This window comes from Phaethon aethereus (assembly GCF_964289735.1).
Source record: "Phaethon aethereus genome assembly, chromosome: 11".
Lineage (NCBI taxonomy): Eukaryota > Metazoa > Chordata > Aves > Phaethontiformes > Phaethontidae > Phaethon > Phaethon aethereus.
In genome coordinates, this window is record NC_138587.1 from 8,950,969 (window position 1) to 8,972,409 (window position 21,441).

Here is a 21,441-nt window from a genome sequence, read left to right on the forward strand (position 1 = left end):
ATTATTCAGAGCAACCTTATTCCCACCTGCCCATGGGCAACCGAACTGCAATACGTCGCACCCCGATTGCTGATCAATTAGCTCTCCTTAATTGATCCCTGGCTCTTCTCCTTAGCCAAACCTGCTGCAGAGCCCAAGATGCTGAACGAGATGAAGTCTGGCTGCTGCCCCGGCGGCACGTAGCGGCTCGGCCGCTGCAGCTGGGAGCAGACCCCGCCGAATGGGTCTTCTACTTCTTTTTTTACCTTCACTTATTCAAGCAAGTGGAAAGGTTATCAGCCTCGGCTCAGCCCCATGCTCCTCCTTGCCTGCAGCCACGGCTCAGCCCGATTCCTGAGCATCCCCGTCTGCCGGCGACTCGCAGCCCAAGTCTTACAAAAATTTAGAGATATCCGTATTCATAATTGTCCTACAGGAAAAGTTGAGGTATTTTAATAAACACTGAGTCCTTATTACAACCCATCAACACCGAGGAAAGTCCTGCTTGCAAGAGGAAAAGATGAAATCGCTCGCTGGTCTTAAATTACAAAAAATGTGTTTGATAACTTTTAACTAAAATGATTTTCTGGTCTTCACTGCCATAAATGATCTTGACAGTGTCACTCAAACTTATTGAAAGCTAGGTCTAGCAAAATATATTAGACCAGCAAATTAAATTTCCTTCTGAGGAGACTGACAGAACTGAGCTTATCAGATGGCCAGAGTCTGTTTTTGTGCTCTTCGCTGGCTTCTTTGGATGACTCGGGGGCAGTCGCCAGATGCCTCGGTGGGTTTTCCTTTTTACTTTTTTCCACAACGATACATTAAAAAAAAAGCTTGAAAAACTTCAGGTCAGAACATGAGGTGGGACTCCTGGACTTTCTAATACAGTCCCTATTCAGGAAAAATGTTCTGTTTTTAGACTAAAGCAAGCAAAACCTCTGATATTCAGATACTGGCCTATCTCATTCCCAGTATGAACAACCTTTTTAGAGAAAGTACGGATTTCCACGAGCTGTGAGTTTCATGGGAGGTGTCATGTTCTCCCATGCATTTTTCAAAAGCTGTAATTTTAAAATGTTAAAGAACAAATGCCCAGCACTGTGTAATTATGAGACCAACTGACCTGGGTCTCCCAGCCTGCACCCTCAACCCCAGCTGCACGCCCTGAGGGTGCCACTGGAGAAGATTACTGGCGGGTGATACAGGTCTTCCCAACACGGTATTTCTTGAATGCTTTTCTGGCAGTGAGGTAAAGACAGGGCTGATAAGCGCGTGGCTGGGCTCTGGCAGCATCCTCGCCCCTTGGGAAGGCGTCAATGCCTAATCCACTCCTCTGCTTCCGGAGGGTTGCCTTCGGCCCCTTGTAGACTCAGGCGCGTGCTGGCGAGGCTGGTTATCTATGGCTTATGCTCAGACATGTGTGTGCCGTTCGTACTATATTTGTATCTTCTCTGTGATCAATACACAGGAGAATAAATAGATCTGTCAGTTAATTTCAGAGTGGAAAACATTTTGTTCCAGCATCTTTCCTTCCTTAAGGCGGTTGGAATAGTGAAGGTATATTAGTTTTATTCAGCGCTTGAGGTTACAAGACGAATTAAAATAACAGCGCGTTCCAAATGAGATTGCAATATATGTATTGGGTTTCTTTCATTTTATTTCTTTGACTGGGCTATTAAATTGGATTGACTAGTCACATACTTCACAGGGCAGTGAATTATTCACGGGAAAGCCTGAACTGCAGTTAATTTAACCACCTGCAAACCCCAGTTAAACTGTCGTTTTCATGGACTGTGTCTCAGGGTCTGGAGAGCTGCAGCTTTGGATCTTCTGGACTGGATGTCTGCAGCGCTCAGTGCTTGGGGGTCCAGGGCTCCTGCAGGGACAAGCACCTAATGCAAAGCTGCGATGGGATATTCCCGAAGGGTGTGCAATGGGGGATTAGCTGCCTCGCAGGAGTATGCAGATACTGGGTCTGGCTAGAGTTTGGCTGAATAAAATCTCCCAGATAGCATCTTGTGTACTAACACGCTCCCGGTGCTTGCAGAAGTACTGAGAACTGGAGTTAGAAGTAGCAGACGCTCAGCTCTGCTGAAAATGAGAGAGACTTTATCCTCTGCTCAGACAGTCCGGTACAAAACAAGTCCTTGCTGTAACGGAGACAGATTTCAGTCTTTTTAGAGAAGGCCAAACTCCTCCTGCTCCGCGTTTGATACGTCCCACCCCAGCTTTCCTCTGCGCTACCACTGTTGCTAGACCCTCTGTTTCTGTTGTGTACATAAGCGAGCAAAAAATAAAGCAGTCGGTTTTTGCAGCTCCAGTTTTAGCGGTATTTTCACAGTTACTATTGTGCCAGGACTCCACATGACACAAAGAAATCTAGCAGGTCAGCAGATTGAAAATAAAGTCTAATTTTATATTTAGGCAAGTTATATAAGCATTTGCTAATTAAGAAAAGTGTTTGCCTATCATTCTCCCAGAAGAGAAAAACACACACAGTACTTGAAAGGTCCCTTAAAGTTAAAAGCAGAATTGCTCAGAATTGCCCTTTCCATAAAAAATTTCTAAGAAATTTTCACAGGCCACATCAATATTTAAAAATAAAACCAAGTGTTATGTTTGAAAACATAGTGAGAAATGTGTTGGGTTTTAAGTAGCACAAGACGATAATGTTAGCACCTCTGCTAACAAAATCTCTGAAGCACTTGAAAGGACCCAATTAAATTAACAGGGACTTTTTGTTTTCTGCTTTTCATGCTGTAAAAGCAATTTGGCTGTCCTTGGCTGGTGATTTCAATGGAGCTGAACCAGTAACCAATTTACCAGCAAGAGAGAGGCAGTGACAATTTTAAAAGGTCTCTGTTTTTCACTCTACATGAATAATTAGTGGGATTGCTTTTGGAAAATAAGCTAAATTCCGTGATGCATCTTCAGTCAATGGGGAAAAGTACTGCTCATGACAGCAACATAAGCTGCTCCTGGCTGGGGGGTGGAGTACCGGACTGTATGTTTCGGGGCACGGCAGGATTGGAAAGGCACGAGCCAGAAATCTTCGTCTCCTCGTGAGAGATCAACCCAGGTAGAGCGAGGGGGGACGGTAGCGGGGTGACCGAGCAGAGTGAGCAGGGGACTGCTTTTCCGTACACGGAGGTGGTGTGGATGTCATTGCAAACGGCACTTACCATTACACTTAATAGTAAAGGTGAATTTATAGATTACAAAGAAGGAGCTGCTATTTTATAAATGATTAATCACTCAATTCTACAGACTGCCAGAGTTTAACAAGTCAAAGCTTTTTTAAAATCACAGTTAATAGTTACTTATATTGCATCTTATTGACGGGCTTTGATAACCGTCGATACCACGTGCTCGTTCCCCGGCCGTGCTTTCAGCCACAGGATTTAGCCTCGAGCTGCAGCGTGAGTAACACGCCCAGTGAGCCAGCTTTCATCCGACATTAGCATCTTCTTTGACCGGAGATCTTCATTAGCTGTCTGCTCGTCGCAAAATATTGGCAGAGGTTGCTGAAAGCTTTCTTTTGAAATGGCCCTGATGAAGCAGCACAGGTTGTCTTTCTAGTTCAGTAATTTTTGTGGCTTGCAGGCTTGGCTGAGCAAAAACATCGCTATCCTCCTCCCCGTGTACCACCGCTATCGTCCGGGGCTTCCAAACCCTTGCACAACTACTGACAAGTCCAGCCGCCTTCACAGGTTTTATAGGGTTTATTCTTTCCTTGAGGTTTCTGGATTCACATAATCTTTGCTCCAGTTCATTCTGCTTGATAGTTAAGTCCATTTATTCTAACCAGCTTTCTCCAAACACGGAGGATTCACATGCGTGAAGGATACCTCTCAGCAGTGAGGAAAAGAAGCTGCCGAGTGCTTTGGCCACATTGCCAGCAGTGAAAAATGCCATTTTTGATTGGCTTGCTGGTACCCTTCAGGAGTAATCAAAATGAAGGAAGAACTGTTAAAACAGTGAACAAAATTCTTCTCAGACGCTCATTTCGACTAACTCGAGTCTTTTGTTCAGGTGACTCTACTAGAAGTAACTGATAGTGTTATTATACCTTCACTTTCTTCAGAGAGAAAAACTGCCTTTCCCAGAACATCGACCTTTTCTCAGCCCCCAGCCTGCTTGGCCTTTTCTTCTCCAGGAGATCCTCAGTCTGCACCAGCTCCTTATGTCTGTGGGGCTGATTTCCCCCTGGAGCTTGGTGGTCGCAAACCTTTCCGCCTTCCCGAGGCTACTCCTGAAAATGAAATTTTCACAACAAACCGCTCACAATAAACAAACCTCAGTATCTGAAAGGATGTTACTGTCAACTCTCTCCCGTTGCTCTGTTACCGCTGTTGGAGTCCAACAACAATTTCATGGGGACCCTTCTTTAATGCAACTCTTTTCCATGTTTTGCTGGCTGGAGAGAGCTGTAAAATGAGTATAAGCTACAGCTAATCTTCCCCCAAGGTCTCCAGACCTACTGCAGCACTCCTCATTTGAATGCACCCTGTGTCCGTCACTTAATTTCCTAACCAGATGAAGCAGAATGGTTTCTGGCCCGCCTGGCTCTGGAGCAGCCTGGGTATTAAAAAAAGACAAATACCTCTGAGATCCTTGTCAGTCTAATACAATCTTACTAGAACTAATAAAACACACATAGTTTAATAGATGAAGACTTACTCATTCTCTGAAAAATATCTTGGTGGGAGTGATAATAAAACTATTCACATTCTCCATTTTGTGCTTAGCATTATTTGTGTAGCTATGAATCACCTCCGCCACCGAACAGGGGACGGGGAAAGCCGGTAAGGCTCCTGCAGGCAAAGACTTCAGCTGAATTTGTAGAAGGTTCTCTGTGCTTTATGGTTTTCTGGGAATTATTTGTACTCCTGTCGTTGTTACTGACGCTGAGCACATGGAGAACTTGAGCGACAACAGGCATCATACCAGGTCTGCAAAAGCGAACTTCAAATCGTGCTTCCCACAGATGACAAGGAATTTATGAAGAAGACCTCTGATTTATAGTGGGCAATTCTGTCCTTGGGAAAGTGGACAATTAATAATATTCAGAGAAATTATGCAGATTTAAACCAGTGCTGGTATAAATCAATGGACAGGGCTGCATGTTCTGAAGACGCCCTGCCTGTTCTGCCTGCAGCGGAGAAGAGGGGGAAATCCGAAGGGAGAAAGCAGGTCAGATAGATAGTGTCAAGCTAACAGCCACAGCTAAATCTAGTAGGGTTTGTGCATCAGAGCAGGTTTGTGACTTAAACCCTACGGGAATGTCACCAAGAGATGTGGCAAGTGACTCTGCGTTCCTCGTCCCTTGCCATGGGCAGCCTGGCAGATTAGCCAACATTAGGACTGAAGATGTGACACCAGCCCGTCATGGGGAAAAGCAGCAAGCTAGGAAGTAATTTAAATATTTTCTTCTGCAAATCATCTTTCTTTAAAAAAAAAAAAGTTCTTTATTTCCTTCTTGACATTTCCCCTTTTCTCCTTCCCTTCCTTCCTTTTCCCTGTTTTAATGTTGTTATTCATAAAATAAATATAAAATCCCACTCTTCATAAAAAACTTAACACCTCTTCATACAATTTATAACATTTTTTTAACCCTGAAGATGAAGAGTTCATGTTCTGTCCTTTGTAATGACAAGCCGGCCTTATGAATCTGTGGGCCACAGAGTAAAGCTGCGATAAAACCCCCTTGCCATCAAGACATGGCACCCGGGGAAAAGATCATTGCTGAGCAGGTGTTAAGTAAATTACTCGTCATAGTGTGGGGGTTGTCTGCAAACCGGGTTAGCTACCAGGATCGCCGCGCGGTGAGGACACGCCGCGCGCTTTGCCGCCGTGCCGGCTGCTGCCTTTCAGCCATGACGGGGACGGAGGCACGAGCGCTCGGCTCCCGCCCAGCCGCCGGCTCAGCCCCGCTCCCGGTGCCTCGTGACGCCCGTCACCCGCCCGGGCCTGGCCCGGCGCCCCTCGGGAGCGCCGTCTCGCGCGTTGCCCGTAGCGAGACGCCGGGTACGGCGAGACGGCGGGTACGTTCAGACGCCGTGAGGACAAGTGCCCGCTGCAGGGCACTGAGCGCCCGCCCAGACGGAGCACGGGAGAGGGTGGAAGGGACAGAGGAGAGGACATCTGCAGCCCCCCTACTGTCCCTGGTAGATTCTGGGGTCCACCACTGCCATCCTCACTCCAGTGGGGCTCCTCCACCCTAGCAAGGCTGGGAAAACCCCAAAGGGCTACATTCACTGGAGGCTGGGAACAACTTATTTTTATTTTTTTTTAAAAAAGAGGTTCATCTCTATAATTCGGTTTATGGTGGAAGGAGGTGGCAGTGTTGACGGCTGATTAACATGGCCTTCTTGCGCATTGCTGAGGAGCAGAAAGCCCACGTCCATCAAACAAGAACTGTTTTAAATTTAAAGCCAAATTGTTTGCTGCCTGTGTTTGGAAAGGCAGAAACCTAAGTACTTTATTTCAATAGGGAAGTTAAGTTTACATTCAGGTATTTGAATGATAAAAATATTTTATACAAAATCTGCTTAAATTTTTATTTATGAAGCTCTTGCTTCACCATATCATCACTTCTTTTACCTCTTTTCTAATTCAAGCTTTCATCTCACATTCCTCTGGGAATTTTTTTTTTTTAACACAGGGAAAACTCTTTAAAAAGCATTCTGCCTCCACTTCTTTGACTCTTACCTGTAACTGATATAAATAGAGGTATAATCAGATGTTACAAAGTCAACACATTCAGCTTCTTAATTAATTATGATTTGCCTATTGAGTTAATGTCCTTATAAATTATTCTGCAGGAGATATGATCGCCTTTCCCAGACATAATTGCATTGCTTATCCTATAGAGGTTTTCGATAGAGTTCTGTAAAGCCGAAGTTATTTGTTAATTATAACGACGACCCATGCACAAAGCAGTCATTTGCATTGTCCTTTCTCGCTCACAACTTCCAGATACGCAGGCAAATTACAAAATCCCACAAGCTGCCCATTTGTGTCTCGGGCACATTTTTTCTCCTTCTATAATCTATAAATAATTCTATAAATATCCTAAAATCAGGTATGTAGACTTATGTATCATATGCCATAACTAATAATGTTTGTATTTATTTCACTCATTTTTGTATCTCATCTTATTTTTAAGTGCAGTATCTAGGCTCCAGTGCTTTCATAACTCAGGCCATAAATTAGCTCAGTTATATTACAGGTACCTGTAGTTGTCTAAAAGCAGCACTACTGAATTTTAAGCTATTTCCTAAGGCCATGGGAAATAAACAGGCTTGTTTATACCCTTCCAGAAGACAGAAATATTCCCTATGAGCATACACACATCATCCATCTATGAAGACTACTAATTAACAGGGCACATATTACTGCTACCTGATACTACACAGGCTTTTGCAATGAGTGATTAACTTTAAATAGCTTGATAATCAAGTACAAATTAGGAAGGGGTGGGATTGGGATGTTGGAATCATTAAAAGATCAGGCAATCTCCCTTATTAGCCCTTTTCCTAGAGATAGGTGCCCTAGTGGTCTTCTCCTGTGGCTCACCATGCCATGCTCACAGGAGAGCGGGGGAAGGAGCAGGGCAAGGAGGCAGCACTCATGTAGGCATGGGGGAACTGTGTTTTATGGCTCTCCACTTGGTCTTCTCCCTCTCCCCATGCTGGGCTGCAGAAGCCACATGTCTATCATGGCTCACATAGGAGGGAGCTCCTTTGCCAAGCTGCAAGAGATTCATCCTCCCAGCTCCTGAGATGTGGCTTTGGTCTGCTGCCAGGTATGTGCTCCACCAGGGTCTGGGATCATGCAGGGTTCCTGGTGGCACTTAATGGGAGACTCTGCCCCAACCCAGTTGCTTTTTCCACATGGGAATTCATGTACAGTTGGGTGGTATGCAGTGCTCAAGAGGGAATTCATTGGCTTTAATCCAGCTGTTTGGATGTCTTTGGGTCTTTGAATAACCCTTGGGGAAAGAAGCTCCCCCCGCTGAATCAGGGGGTGCAGGAAAATTCAGGTGATTGCTTTCCTGTATATTAGGCTCCATCTCCAAGGCAGGGCATGGTGGTAGATCCACAGCATTCATCTGGGGGAGTGGAAGGGATATAGTAATATCTGTTAGCATTTGAGGTTCTCTCTGCATTCTCTGCTATGACTTTTGTTTCTCTTTTGTCCTCTTAAGAATATGTGGTTTGGTGATGAGAAACTTTAGAAAATTTCTCATTGAAACACTCTCTATTTCACCTTTTCCCCCCTCCCTATTTCCAAGTCTGGGCAGGTCTGCTGAACCCTTTGCTGCTTCGAGCTGATCCCTTCTGCCTTTCCAGTGTTCTCTTAGCAGGAAAGTCCTCCTCCTCAAATCCTCCTCCTCTTCTCTTGCAATGTTCAAAAACCACAGTTGTGGGCAGATGGACTCACTGTGCTGAGGCTCGTGGGCACTTTCTGTGGTCTGAGTTATTTCTGAGACTAATTAGCTTATCAACTCTTCTTGACAAGATTTGTTGAGTCCCTGCTTAAAGAAAACCAACAGCAAAAGCTTTGAACCTTTAGAGAGATGACAAGTTGGGGTTCAAGCCCTGGTAACTCCCCTCCTGCAGTTTGGCAACCCCCCTGTGGATCAGCTCTCCTGGCACCTGCCTTGTCTCAAATCGCTGTGTGAGATGTGCAAATGGTATTTTCCTTTCTGTTGTCAGCTCTTTTCTTCACAGCATTTACTACTTCAAATAATGCTTTGAAAAAGGCACTCTGATGTCTGCTTTCAGATGAAAAATTACAATCCCTGGGTAACCTGTTCAAGCACATTGACAGGAAAGCTGTAATTTCAGGATGCATCCTTCCCTCTGCAGTCATGAGATTTATTGCAGATGAATGGGACAACTGAGAAGTAATTTCTTAGTCACAGGTTTCAAGCGATACGCAAGGAAATGCCCTGTTAGTCCATTGAGGAGCTACATTAGAAACAAATTTGTGGAAGTGCTCTCATAGCAGGGTATCTACGTTCCTCCTAGAATGGAAAGATGCCTTCACAAATACATTTTCCCAGGAAATCTTAAAAGGTTACTTTATTTTGGTTTGGTTTTGTAAAATTAATGGTTTTGCTTCTTTTTAAGTTAAACTATTGTATTCAGAAACGGCTTTTTTTAGGCAGTGTGTATTTACGTGCCTTTAGGTTTAACTACAGACACGCTTGCGCAAAGGAGAAAATGCAATCCCTGCTGTATTTCTGTAGCAGGGCATTCAGGGAAAATCAGGGAACTAGAAATAAAGACCAAACATGTAAAGAGGGAAGAAAAGGTGGAAAGCTGTTGTGAGTGTGGGTGTGCACGTGAGGGTGGTTGTGCAGCAAATCCAACCAGCAGCAAGGTGGTGGCAGATTTCAATTTGACCTTGAGGATTTCCCTAATTTTTCAGCTGGATCCAAGTCCTTTCAAATAAGTGGAAAGAAGCCTTTGACAAAGAAATGGTGCCAAAGCATAGGCAGCTTTTGGGAGGTTTAAAAATGGAGATTGTCTCTTAAGAAGCCATGATCAGCCAGGTGATTTTATTGAAGAGCTGATTGTCATGGAGAAAACACTCTGTGGCACACAGGACACAATGGAAGCGCTGGCAGCCTGTGAACACGGTGCCAGTTATGCCAGAGTTACGATAACCACTCTGAAAAGCACTTCCAGTTATTTTAAATTACTTTATTCTCTGCATCCCCGAACTCTGATCACTTGCAAATTGAAGTGCTCTTAAAAACTTCAAGTACTCCATTAATTTTAAATTGCTCTAAACTGTACAAGCCCAGAAACCCAAAGTACTCTTGAAAATCTGAAGCGCTACAATTACTTTGAATCGCTCCAAAAATGTGGGTTCACAATCAGTTTTATGTGTTTATTTTTTCACATTCATATTTTCCCTTGCAATGCAACAAACAGAGCAGAGACATAACATCCTCAGCCTGCTAGGGGAAAAAAAAAAAATCATAATTCTAAAAATGAGTCTTCACTCAAATTGTTTAAACAAAAAAGGAGCAACTTTGGAAAAAAAAATATGGATAGTACAAAAGGATTGCCAGAAAATGTGTGTGCCTTCACACACCCCATTCTACCCCAAATTTTAGATGCAGGCGGACGTAGGTTGTGGTGTTTCCCTGTTGCTGATGACTATACTAACTTCTTGAAGAGGCTGGTGCTGCTCCCTCGAGCCTGCCAGCAGCACCCTGGGCTGGCTGCTCCGCGCTGCAGTACCTGGTACTGAAGCTCCTTGGGGGCTGTTGGGTGCTGCCTGTGAGCACAGGAAGCTGTCTGATTTCCCCCTGGATTGACGGCAAGCTTCACCCCTGAAAAATGGCACTGAGAGACTGATAAGTATTTTAATAAACCCTGTATGAAAAGGAAGGCAGGGTTGATAAGGGCCTGAAGTTATCGGCAGGATGCGTCCGCAGAGCCTGAGCACAGGGGCAGTGAAACCGGGATGTTTCTGGCACAGCCTCCTGCTGAGGTTCGTGATCTCCGAGCCCATCACATCCCCGACGAGTGAGCCTGGTCAGCTTGAGCCCCCGGACCAGCCGCCTGTGCTGCGGACACCGGAGCTGGTCATGGCCATGCCGGCGTCTGGAGATGTGCCCTCCAGCGGGGACGTTCAGCAGCTTTAGGGCAGATAGAGGCTTTCAGTTTGTAGATTTTGACATGATAATGTCACTGCACTGTGTCTCCCGTCCTGCCTGTGCACTCCTTGTCATCCTCTCACTCCGATGATAAACCCCCAAAATACGTCTCTGACTTCCACCCTGGAGGCATTTGGTTACGGAGAAAAGATTTCAAAATTCCTAAAAGTTGTGATATTTTTTTATAAAGGGGGGGGGAATACCTTGTAATAACCTTGCGTGAAGCTTACCCAGCTCCTGAACTCTTTCTGTTCCCGAAATGGGGCTCACAGGACCGTGATGTTGCGGAAGCAGATTCAGTCTGCACGCAAAGCTCCTGCCGTGCCAGCACTCGCGTTGCCTCGTTGCCTTCGTGGTGCCATTCCCACGCACGAGCCTCTGCCCGGTCGTTTTAACAAGTGAGAGTTGTGGCCTTACCCCCGTTACGCACAGGCTCTACGACGAGCTGCGACCCCCACCGAGCTGCCCTGGGGGGCTCTCGCCGCGGTGCCCGTCAAGCCCCCGGTGCGCAGGCTGTGACCGAGCCAGCGAGCCCCAGCGCTTGTGTCCACCGCCACGGTGATCCCCACGAGCCATTCGGACTCTACTGCACGTATGTATTTCTATATATTTATGCTGTGAACCTTTTATACTTTTGCATCAAATATATAACATATTGTCTCTCCTTATGCATTTCCTGTGCTGCTCTCTGGGAACAAAACGGGTGCTTACTGGATCCTGCCTGACTTCTACGTGGGTTTCTTTTCCTCAGCGTCTTCTGCTGGGGACGCAGGACACAGTGTGCGGTACTGACAGTCTCTGAGTGTTGGCCACCAGCTGTGACAGGCAGGTTTCAGATTCAGTGAACAAAATGTCACCCCATTTAATTGCAAGGTTGCTATGGACAAGATACTTAAACGTAAATGAGCTCCGAAGAACATCTGTGACAGGTTCCTCGCATATGCTGGGAGCCTCTTCCTGCAAGTGGGAGCATAGGAGAAGAAATTTAGCAGCTCGAGTGCAGCTGAATGAGGAGATGAGGTGGCTGCAGCCCCATCCCACCCGGCTTGATGCCCACGGCTGGACTGCATAAAATCTGGGGCAGGGGACTCAGTTTTTTGATGCACATTTTCTGCGGTCACAAAATGAAAAGGAAGCCTCATCCCAGAACACCAAACCAGGCTTTCCCACCCCAGCGAGCCCAATGCTACCTCCGACCCGCTGCGTACCAGATATTTAGGTAGAGTTTCTCCCACAAAGAGTATTCCCCGCCTCCATGGCCAGGGCGCTGGGGCATGGGGTGGAGAAGAGCAGAGGTGTCTCTGGACGGCTCAGGGGCACAGTGGCTTTGGTGTGGCTCTTTGGGGAAGGAGGAGGAGTGGAAGGTCCTCTCCTGTGACACTTGTAGTTGCACGGGGTAATAAAATGAGCTTGCATTAAGTGAAATACTGGAGAAGTCGAGCTCGAAGGCCGATGCGATGCCTTGCACTGCTGGGTTTCCAGCTCGTGCTGTCCTCACCGGCTCGCTCGGCAGCGGGAGGTGGCGGCGCTGCCCTCCCCAGGGGACACGGCACTGCGGGCGGGCGCTGGGTCCCGCTCGTGGAAGCTGAAACGACTCTTGCTCGCGTACAACTGCTCAGCAGCAGAAAGCTTTCCACGGGAGAGAAGAGCAGCATCGAAAGCAGACGTTAGTTTTGAGACAAGCACCTCGAGGTTGGCCAGTGCACCAGGCTGGCTGCTGGGCTGGCTGGGTGCTATACATATTTCTTACTACTTATGTATCAGACCACCCCCCGCAAGAGCTTGGGCTCTCTGTGGGACTCTCCTCTGTGCGCATCAGGCCCCGGAGCCGGGGGGCTGTGTGCTCCCCACAAACTCCCGCTTCGTTAGCGCGGCGAGGGTGACGTTTAGGAGGATCCTGCAGGCGAGCTGCTTTCAGCTAATATCTAATGAAAAGGAAATACCCTTTCGGCAAGGCGTGGGAGGAGCAGCACGGCGCTGGGCTTCGCTGGGGACAAGTCACGCTGTGATCTTCAGCTGCTGGAGGAGAGTTAGGGATGACTAATGTGTAATAAAGCAGCACGACAGGTTGGGCCCCCTGGTAAAGCCTTTGATTTCAGTGGCAGCCATTGACAGATAAAACTAAGAAATGCTTCACATGCTCAGATAAAGCCATCAGAATAGTATAATAAATAGAAACTTTAAATAGACTTTTCCTTGCGAAGAGGATGGGAAATAATAGCTATGCAGGAAAGCTTTTGGGGATCTCCATTAAGGCATTTGTTTTCCCAGAAGTTTTTAAAGTAATATTTATCACAAAATAAATAATTCAGTATCTTTAAGAAATATAAATAAAATCTCTGATCATGAACTCCAAGAAACAGTATCAAATATTTAGGTTTTCCTCCTTTCTAAAGTAACTGTGGCCTCCTGTGTGGCTGAGCTATGCAACGCTTTCATCTTCAGTCAAAACAACCATCAAATACTTCTGCAACCCTCCCTGTCATTGGGAAATCTTCTATTTGAAAGCTCTCCCTACTTTTAGGCTCTGAGCTCTCTGCTATGTTCAGCTGGGGAAAAAAAAAATCAAAAATTGGAAAAGCAATTTTTCATCTCTCCAGGGAGATTTTCACTCTGGGAGCTCAGGATCTTCAGTTGCCTTTGGCACAGCCCTAATTCCATGAATACATCAAGGTCTGACTTCGAGCCCGTGTGTCCTGCAGTGTCCCCACAACTGCATCTGGGGAAGGACTCGCCTCTGGGGCACCCCACATGGGACGCGTGTAGCCGGGGGGTTGCTTGGGGGGACTAGTGGTAGTTCCAGCTGGCCCGGGGAGAGCAGCACATCCCCAGCAGGTAAAAGCAAAGGCAGCTGGGTTGGTGCAATGATTTTCATTGCTACTCCCTCCTTATTAATGCCATGTAATCAGTCAGTCCACAAGTGATTAATAATGGCTCTAATTGCCTTTCTTCTCCTCCGCCCTCCTGCTGGTAGATGCATCTGCACGGACCCGCCTTTGCCAAAATGCGCACGTATGCGCCAAGACCATGAGCGTGTCACCTCCACACGGGTCTTGTCCCCTCACTGCCCGGCTCTGCGCTGGCACCCAGCATGCTCTCAGGAGGGGAGATGAGCACCCCATTTGCTTTCAGAGCTCTATGTTGTTGCCAAGGACTGATTTGGTTTATTTGTCAGTGGTCATGCAGGTTGATTTATTCTTTATTTCAATTCTAATTAACAGGCCCTCACCCCAAAAGGCTACTAGCTGTCATGAAGGCTGCGCCTTTGCATTGGAAATGTAATAAACATCTGCGCTTGAGCATTTTGGTTCCCAAAAGAAGAAACCAAATGAAGGTGGGTTGGTTCCACACGCAGCACTCGGCAGCATGAGAGGGCAGAAAGCACGAGCAATGCGGCCATGGTGGGGGACGTTGCCTCCCAGCTTGGCTGGAGATCGAGATGCAGCAGCTCCAGCGCTGGTTCTCTGCAACGGGAAGGACCAGTGCTGCTGCTGTTCTTACAGAATTGAAATCTGGGGGGTCCAGCAAACCTTATGGTGTGGTTTAATGTGCTAGAGCTCAGCTGCTTGTTCTGGCCACCCCTGCAAATCAAGTTAAAAATGGGCATCTCAAAGCTGCTGCCTGACATGTGAACACAGCAGACCACCTTGGGTATTTTGGTGTGGCTTTGTTTAAAAAATAGCAAAAAGACAGTGGAGAAAAAGGCTGGGGAATACTTTTAAACTATGATCAATGTGTTCAATCCAAAAAAACCCCAGCTTGCCAGCATCACCTCAGTTATATGAGGGGTGATCTTCTGGCTTCAGGGTAGGTCTGTGACATCCAGACCTTCATGAGAACTGAGCTCAGGGTACTTGATCTTTACCAGTTCCTCAAAGCTCTCAATAACTTAAGAGAAAAGATTTTAAGACATCTATGGAGACATGGATCCAGAGGGTCCTTTGTAAATATTTTGTGTTCCCAAAGGAGCGATGTGTCATATGTGGAGAGCAAGCTGTTCACCTTGTCTGTACCAGCAGTGCATCACCCAGGGGAACTGCAGCTGAGCCTGTGGTGCCAGCGTGCTTGGACATCCCCAGCGAGGATCTGTGGTCAGTGACCTAAAGGCTGTGTAAAACTGGCTGCGTGGATGCAAATACATCCTAAAGCACTTTAACCATCATCAGCTACTAGAAAGAAAAATAACCCAAAAATCCATCATTACTCTATAGAAGCCAAATGACTGAAAAATCATCACATGTGCCAGCTGTTAAGTGATGTGTGATGAGGTGCTTCAGCAGTTGATTATGGAAGAGATGAGACCACTCTGAAACAGAGGGGAAGGGGGAAGACAGAAGAATCTGCCTACACCAAACTGAGCCCTCTCCAAGAGATGAGACACCGGTTTTGTTTCACCGGAGAAACTGCTAAAAAAGAAAGCCATTGAACTTGATGTTGGAAAAAATAGAGATCTCTGTTCAATAAGTACAGTTCTGATAGCAGTGGCTGCAGTCTCCAGCTGTGCTCTAATAAAAGATCCTGTTTTTCACTGCAAAGCCTGATGAAAACACTGTGCCCTGCAGCCCTCCCACCGCACAGTCAGAAATCATTGTCTCAGCCCCCCCGTACTAGCCCTTTAGCCGTTTTATACCTAATTACCCATACTCCGACCCAAATCGCAAAGGCTGATCTGCTGGGCACAGCTCCACCACGTCCCCATTCTTGCAAAGCACAAGTGCCACAACCCCTTTCAGTGCACGACCTTACCTACAGCTAAAAGAAAATGCGCGCGGTTTCATCGTGTTCAGCGAAGCAGGACACCCACCCCTGCATCAAGGACCTCTTCTCTCCACCACCCAACACTCGCCCCAGCACAGGCCAGTGACCCGCCGGATCCGACGGGATTTCATGTGGTTTCTTCCAGGTAACCAGTAAAACGTTGCCTGCCTCGAGGCCAAGGAGTGATTTCTGCGAGGATCCCACTTGAAACATACCCACATCAACTGGTCTTTGACAGGTGATTCTTTTAGCTCGTACTTAATTCACTTTGCGTGCTGTGTTGATTTTGTACTGAACTGGCTTCTTGAATGTTACATTGTGGGATATTAAGTCAAATATTTTACAGAAGCTTAAATCAACACTATTTCCTTTATTAAGCAAAATCGTAATCTCATTATAAAAAAAAATCCAGTTAGTTTTAGAAGATCTATTCCTCATCAGCCCCTGTTGATGGGCATTAATGATATTATCCCTTCTTATTTTTTAATTTCTGCAGTTGTTTCTCATTGTCTGGGATCCATTAGCTCCCCAGGATCAAAGCTCAACAGGCCTATCAATATCCAAATCATCCAACTTTCCCTTAAACAGCAGCTTTTTCTTTTCCTGGTGTAATTTTCCCTGTACTCTGCAATATCTACAAAAACAGCATTAGCAGTCCAGAAAAACCAGTAAGTTCTCTTCAAACCACTTCTACGCAAATTATTTAGAGTGTTGATTTGAAGATGCTTAGCTCTTGTAACTAATCCGTGCTATCCCTGAACTTCTGCTGCTATGCAAATTGTTGTATCATCATCATCTGATGGGAATGCATCATTTGTGGTTGTTTTTCTCCCCAGGTTCAGCACAGGAATATTTGTTCATTAAAAAGATTTGCCTTTCTGCGTAATTATTGCCGTTTCTATAATTTCAATTTGGTAATAGTCCAAAGACATTGTTTGGCTTCTCTTCATCTCTGATATATTTTCAAGACTTTTTCTTACTGCTCTTTTCTCTGTAGCTGTAGCCTGTCTCTTATATTCTTTTCCTTCCCTTATCTAATTTATCCAGTTTCTAATTTCCAAATTACACTAATTGCAACTTTCCCCTTTTCTGATTGTTTCTATTTAAATGCAAACATTGCTCCTTTTGTTGCTGCTCTGAGACACATCCAATTTCCGTAACCATCTCGGAGATCCTTTGCCAGTGGAGGGTCTGGGACTTTCAGAGGCTTTGGCTGCAGTAGCCTACAAAAGTATTTATGTATTTTCTGAGTTCTCTTTCACAGTTTGCCCTGGCACCTAATTGTTTTGCATTGTGAAACTGGCTTTTTCAAAGTACCAAACAGATGTGTGGCTAGCTGAGATTTTTTTCCAAGTTTCCACGAGTTAGGTTCAACACTTTAGCTTGTGCTCCTGGTGGAATGGCTACATCTCTGTCCCGGAGTTAATTCCTCTCTGCATGAGAGAAAATACTGTCTTGTTGGATGCCATTTGTTTTTGCATTAGATAACTGAAATAAACTCTAGAGCTTCTGTGGGCACTGACAAGTATTCAGAGATACCTGCTTTTGGCCACCCTTCCCTAGACACTTTCTCATGTTTTCATCCCCAGTTTCCACCTCCACCAGAGGAGCACCCTGAGCTGCAAACATTTGCTGGGCTGGGAGAATAAGTGCACTCATGTGAGCAGCAGCTTATTGCTGAAAAGAGGATGCCCCAAAAATGCAAAGAGTTTCTCATTGCTGGAATAATCAGCCCAGGGCTTTCTGACTTCAGATTTTCTGCATGGGGTTAATTTGTCAATTGATGAGCATTTTTTGCTGGACAGGCAACACGTTTTCTCAGTTATTTCTGTTTCTACCTTTAGGTAACAGACCTAGATTATCAGAGGCCATCCTATGGCCATTTTAAAGAATGTGAGTGTGCCCAGCTGCTGCTGTCAGAGCCATGCAGTGTTCTCAATGGTAGGATTCTGAAAGAAGAAGAAGAAGAAGAACAGTTGGCAGGAACCTCTTGACGCAGGTTATGATTTGGTGGTGTGTTGTCTTCCCTCAGGAAGAGTGTTCACCTCCATGGTAGCTCTACCAAAAAAACTAGTGAGATAAGCAAGGAAACCTGGCAGCCCATCCAGTGCTCAGATGGGTGCCCCGGGGCTGCTCCTTCCCCGGGCCACCTAGGCTTGCGGGTCTGGGGCTGGGTTTGCAAGGGCTGGCATCTGTTGTCCTGAACATCTCCTCTCTGGGATGCCACCTCTCCTCTTGTGTCTCAGTCAGACTCCAGGGGCTTGTACTCAACACACAGTGCCAGCCTTGCAGGAACTCCCTTTTTAACCACCTCCCCAAATACAGGCGCTCCCCGTTTTCTGTACATTTCTTAAATAACGAGCTCCCAACGCAGAATTCAGCATGTGAGTTGGTCACGCACCCTGCTGGTGATTTCAGCAGAAGACAAAGGCCAGCAAGCCATGAAGACAATACCCTCCTCTCTGATGGAGATGCCTTTCTTTGCATTTTGCTCAGATTGTTTAAAAAAAATGGCATCAATTTCCTTCACGCTGCACAGTCTGAATCTCAAAAAATAGCACACTGGCTTATGAATAAAAGGAGAATAACATGTTATATTCCTGAGAAGTTTTAGTCTTCCAGGATATGGCTACCCACTTCAATAACTGCTTGTTCCACACAGGAACTGGGTAAGTAGCTCTCCACTAATTTGTGTCACGAGGTTGTAATTATTTTCCAGTAATACTCTTGTGCGAGGATCTGTATAAATACAGAATATAAAAATAGCCCCTGTGCTAGGAACTTGCCATTCAAATGACATAGAAAGTAGTGCCATATTAACGAAGGTAGGATCATTGTGGGCCTTATCAATCCATAGTTAGCTATCAGATCAGGCTGATATTAGATAAAATATAATTACTTCATAAGCATCAACTCCGCTCACATTAAAATTATTATAGAAACTCACACATTTACTTAAGCAAAAAAAAAAGAAACCAAACAGAGTCTGTGTTAAGTTTACTTTAGTGCTAAATACAAAAAAGCATTCTATTAAAGCAAAGCCTTGCTACCATCTTCCTCTTCTTGTACGCATGCATTTCCCGACCATTGAACTTCTCGAGACTGGAGGCTTGCCAATGTGACGCCCGTCTACAAGAAAGGCCGGAAGGAGGATCCTGGGAACTACAGGCCTGTCAGACTGACCTCTGTTCCAGGGAAGATTATGGAGCGGTTGGTCTTGAGAGTCCTCACAGGGCATCTGCAGGACAACCAAGGGATCAGGCCCAGCCAGCATGGCTTTATGAAAGGCAGGTCCTGCTTGACCAATGTGATCTCCTTCTATGACCAGGTGACCCGCCTAGTGGATGAGGGAAAGGCAGTGGACGTTGTCTACCTGGACTTTAGTAAAGCCTTTGACAGCGTCTCCCACAGCATTTTCCTGGAGAAACTGGCGGCTCGTGGCTTAGACGGGTTTACTCTTCGCTGGGTGAGGAACTGGCTGGATGGCCGAGCCCAGAGAGTCGTGGTGAACGGCGTTAAATCCGGCTGGCGGCCGGTCACGAGTGGTGTTCCCCAGGGCTCGGTTCTGGGACCGGTCTTGTTCAATATCTTTATAGATGATCTGGATGAGGGAATTGAGTGCTCCCTCAGTAAGTTTGCAGATGACACCAAGCTGGGTGGGAGTGTTGATCTGCTGGAGGGTAGGAAGGCTCTGCAGAGGGATCTGGACAGGCTGGATCGATGGGCAGAGGCCAGCTGTATGAGGTTTAATAAGGCCAAGTGCAGGGTCCTGCACTTCGGCCACAACAACCCCATGCAATGCTACAGGCTTGGGGAGGAGTGGCTGGAGAGCTGCCTGGCGGAAAGGGACCTGGGGGTGCTGGTTGACAGCCGGCTGAACATGAGCCGGCAGTGTGCCCAGGTGGCCAAGAAGGCCAACAGCGTCCTGGCCTGTATCAGGAATAGTGTGGCCAGCAGGAGTAGGGAAGTGATTGTGCCCCTGTACTCGGCACTGGTGAGGCCGCACCTTGAATCCTGTGTTCAGTTTTGGGCCCCTCACTACAAGAAGGATGTTGAGGTGCTGGAGCGTGTCCAGAGAAGGGCAACGAAGCTGGTGAGGGGTCTGGAGCACAAGTCTGATGAGGAGCGGCTGAGGGAACTGGGGTTGTTTAGTCTGGAGAAGAGGAGGCTGAGGGGAGACCTTATCGCTCTCTACACGTACCTGAAAGGGGGTTGTGGCGATGAGGGTGTTGGTCTCTTCTCCCAAGTAACTAGTGATAGGACAAGAGGAAATGGCCTCAAGTTGCGCCAGGGGAGGTTTAGATTGGATATTAGGAAAAATTTCTTCACTGAGAGGGTGGTCAGGCATTGGAACAGGCTGCCCAGGGAGGTGGTGGAGTCACCATCCCTGGAAGTGTTCAAAAAACGTGTGGATGTGGCGCTTCAGGACATGGTTTAGGGGACATGGTGGTTCTGGATTAATGGTTGGACTTGATGATCTTAAAGGTCCTTTCCAACCTAGTGATTCTGTGATTCTGTGTGATTCTGTGATTCTTCTCCATTTACACCAAACCCTTTGATACGGCCAGCCATAGCCTGCTCTGCAGCCAGCTCTCTGCAGTGACCAGCTGCTCGTGGTACCCAGGGGGCAGGGAAGAAGCCCCATTTCCAAAGCACGTGGCACTGTGTGCATCTGCAGCACCAAGGTCCTTCCCAACAGGCTTTCATAGGAGGACATTGGTTGGACGTTTTGCATTCTCAAGATGATTTCGGGATCTAAAATCTTCTCTACAGAGAAGTAACCGAACAGCATCTCTAGGAGCCTACTCATACTGATGACCTCTGCATACACAGCAAAATTGATTAAATGTACATGTACTTCCCTGCAGCTTCAGCAAGGCCAGCAGGTCAATCACATTAATATCAGCTACTCTGTTTTATTGGAAATCTCTTGTGGAAATAAATGTCAGCATGGCTGCAGTCCAGAAATGTAAAGATTCACGGGAGAAGGCAAACATAAATGGATCATATCTTGCGGTTTGACAAAGCTTTTTCTGTTGATGTTTCTCCCTAGGCACTGTAAGCTATGGATGCAATATAGAATGTGCTCCATGATTAGGAGAAATGTTTTGTCAGATAAAGACTCTTAGCACAGCACAGAAGCAAGTGAAATGCAGTGGCTTTTGGGATGCAGTACATCTCCCCTGACATCGGAGACATTTTTATAAACATCTCCATCTCCATTAGTGGCAGGGGCTCCTTTCATAGCTAAGGAGACAAATCAAGACTGCTAAGGCAGGAGCTATCAGGCACATTTAAGATACCTATCGTAAAAGGAGGTTGACCATAGCCTGGAAGTGCCTGTTGTGCTGTGGTCTCTGCAAAAGATGGTCCTTGTTTGTAAGGAACCAGCAGTTTTCGGTGATAGATGGCTCGGAGGGTGCTCGCAGCAGAGCTAACGGGATGGCCATGGCCCATCAGCCCTTCCGCTCCCTCGTTTTGCAGAATCCTGTCTGCAGTTCAGTCTCCTGCTTCCCCAGTCGCTTCCCTGCCCTGAAACAGCCCCTGTGCCGCGCTCGCTGTCGCTGCGGGTTTACTGTCGTGGCCATACGGGCTGGAGACCTGGAAGTAGCAGAGCTTGGGGATTTCTTCTGCTCTGCTTTACTGCCCCAAAACCGCCGACTTCTGCAAACCTCAAAACCTCCAGGAGATGTTAAAGTTTGCGGTGCAGTATCTTAACAACACGCCGCACATTCAAAAGCGTAACTTCAAATATCATAGTGTTATAGTATAAGGTGGAAATTAAAGGGAAAGAAAAGGTGAGTGCTTCAGTGGTCCTGTCCTCTCCTGCCCCAGCACCGCACAGGCAGTGTGACACCAAGTCTGTGCAACCCACCAAGAAGCTCGAATATCTGTTGAAACCAGTGAAATGACTAAGACACGACGCTACCAGCACAGGGGTGTTTGTACGACTGGCAACTGCTCGCTAAATTTCATGTTTTGTTTACTCATATTCATACTTGTCAGATTAAATTAGGTTTCAG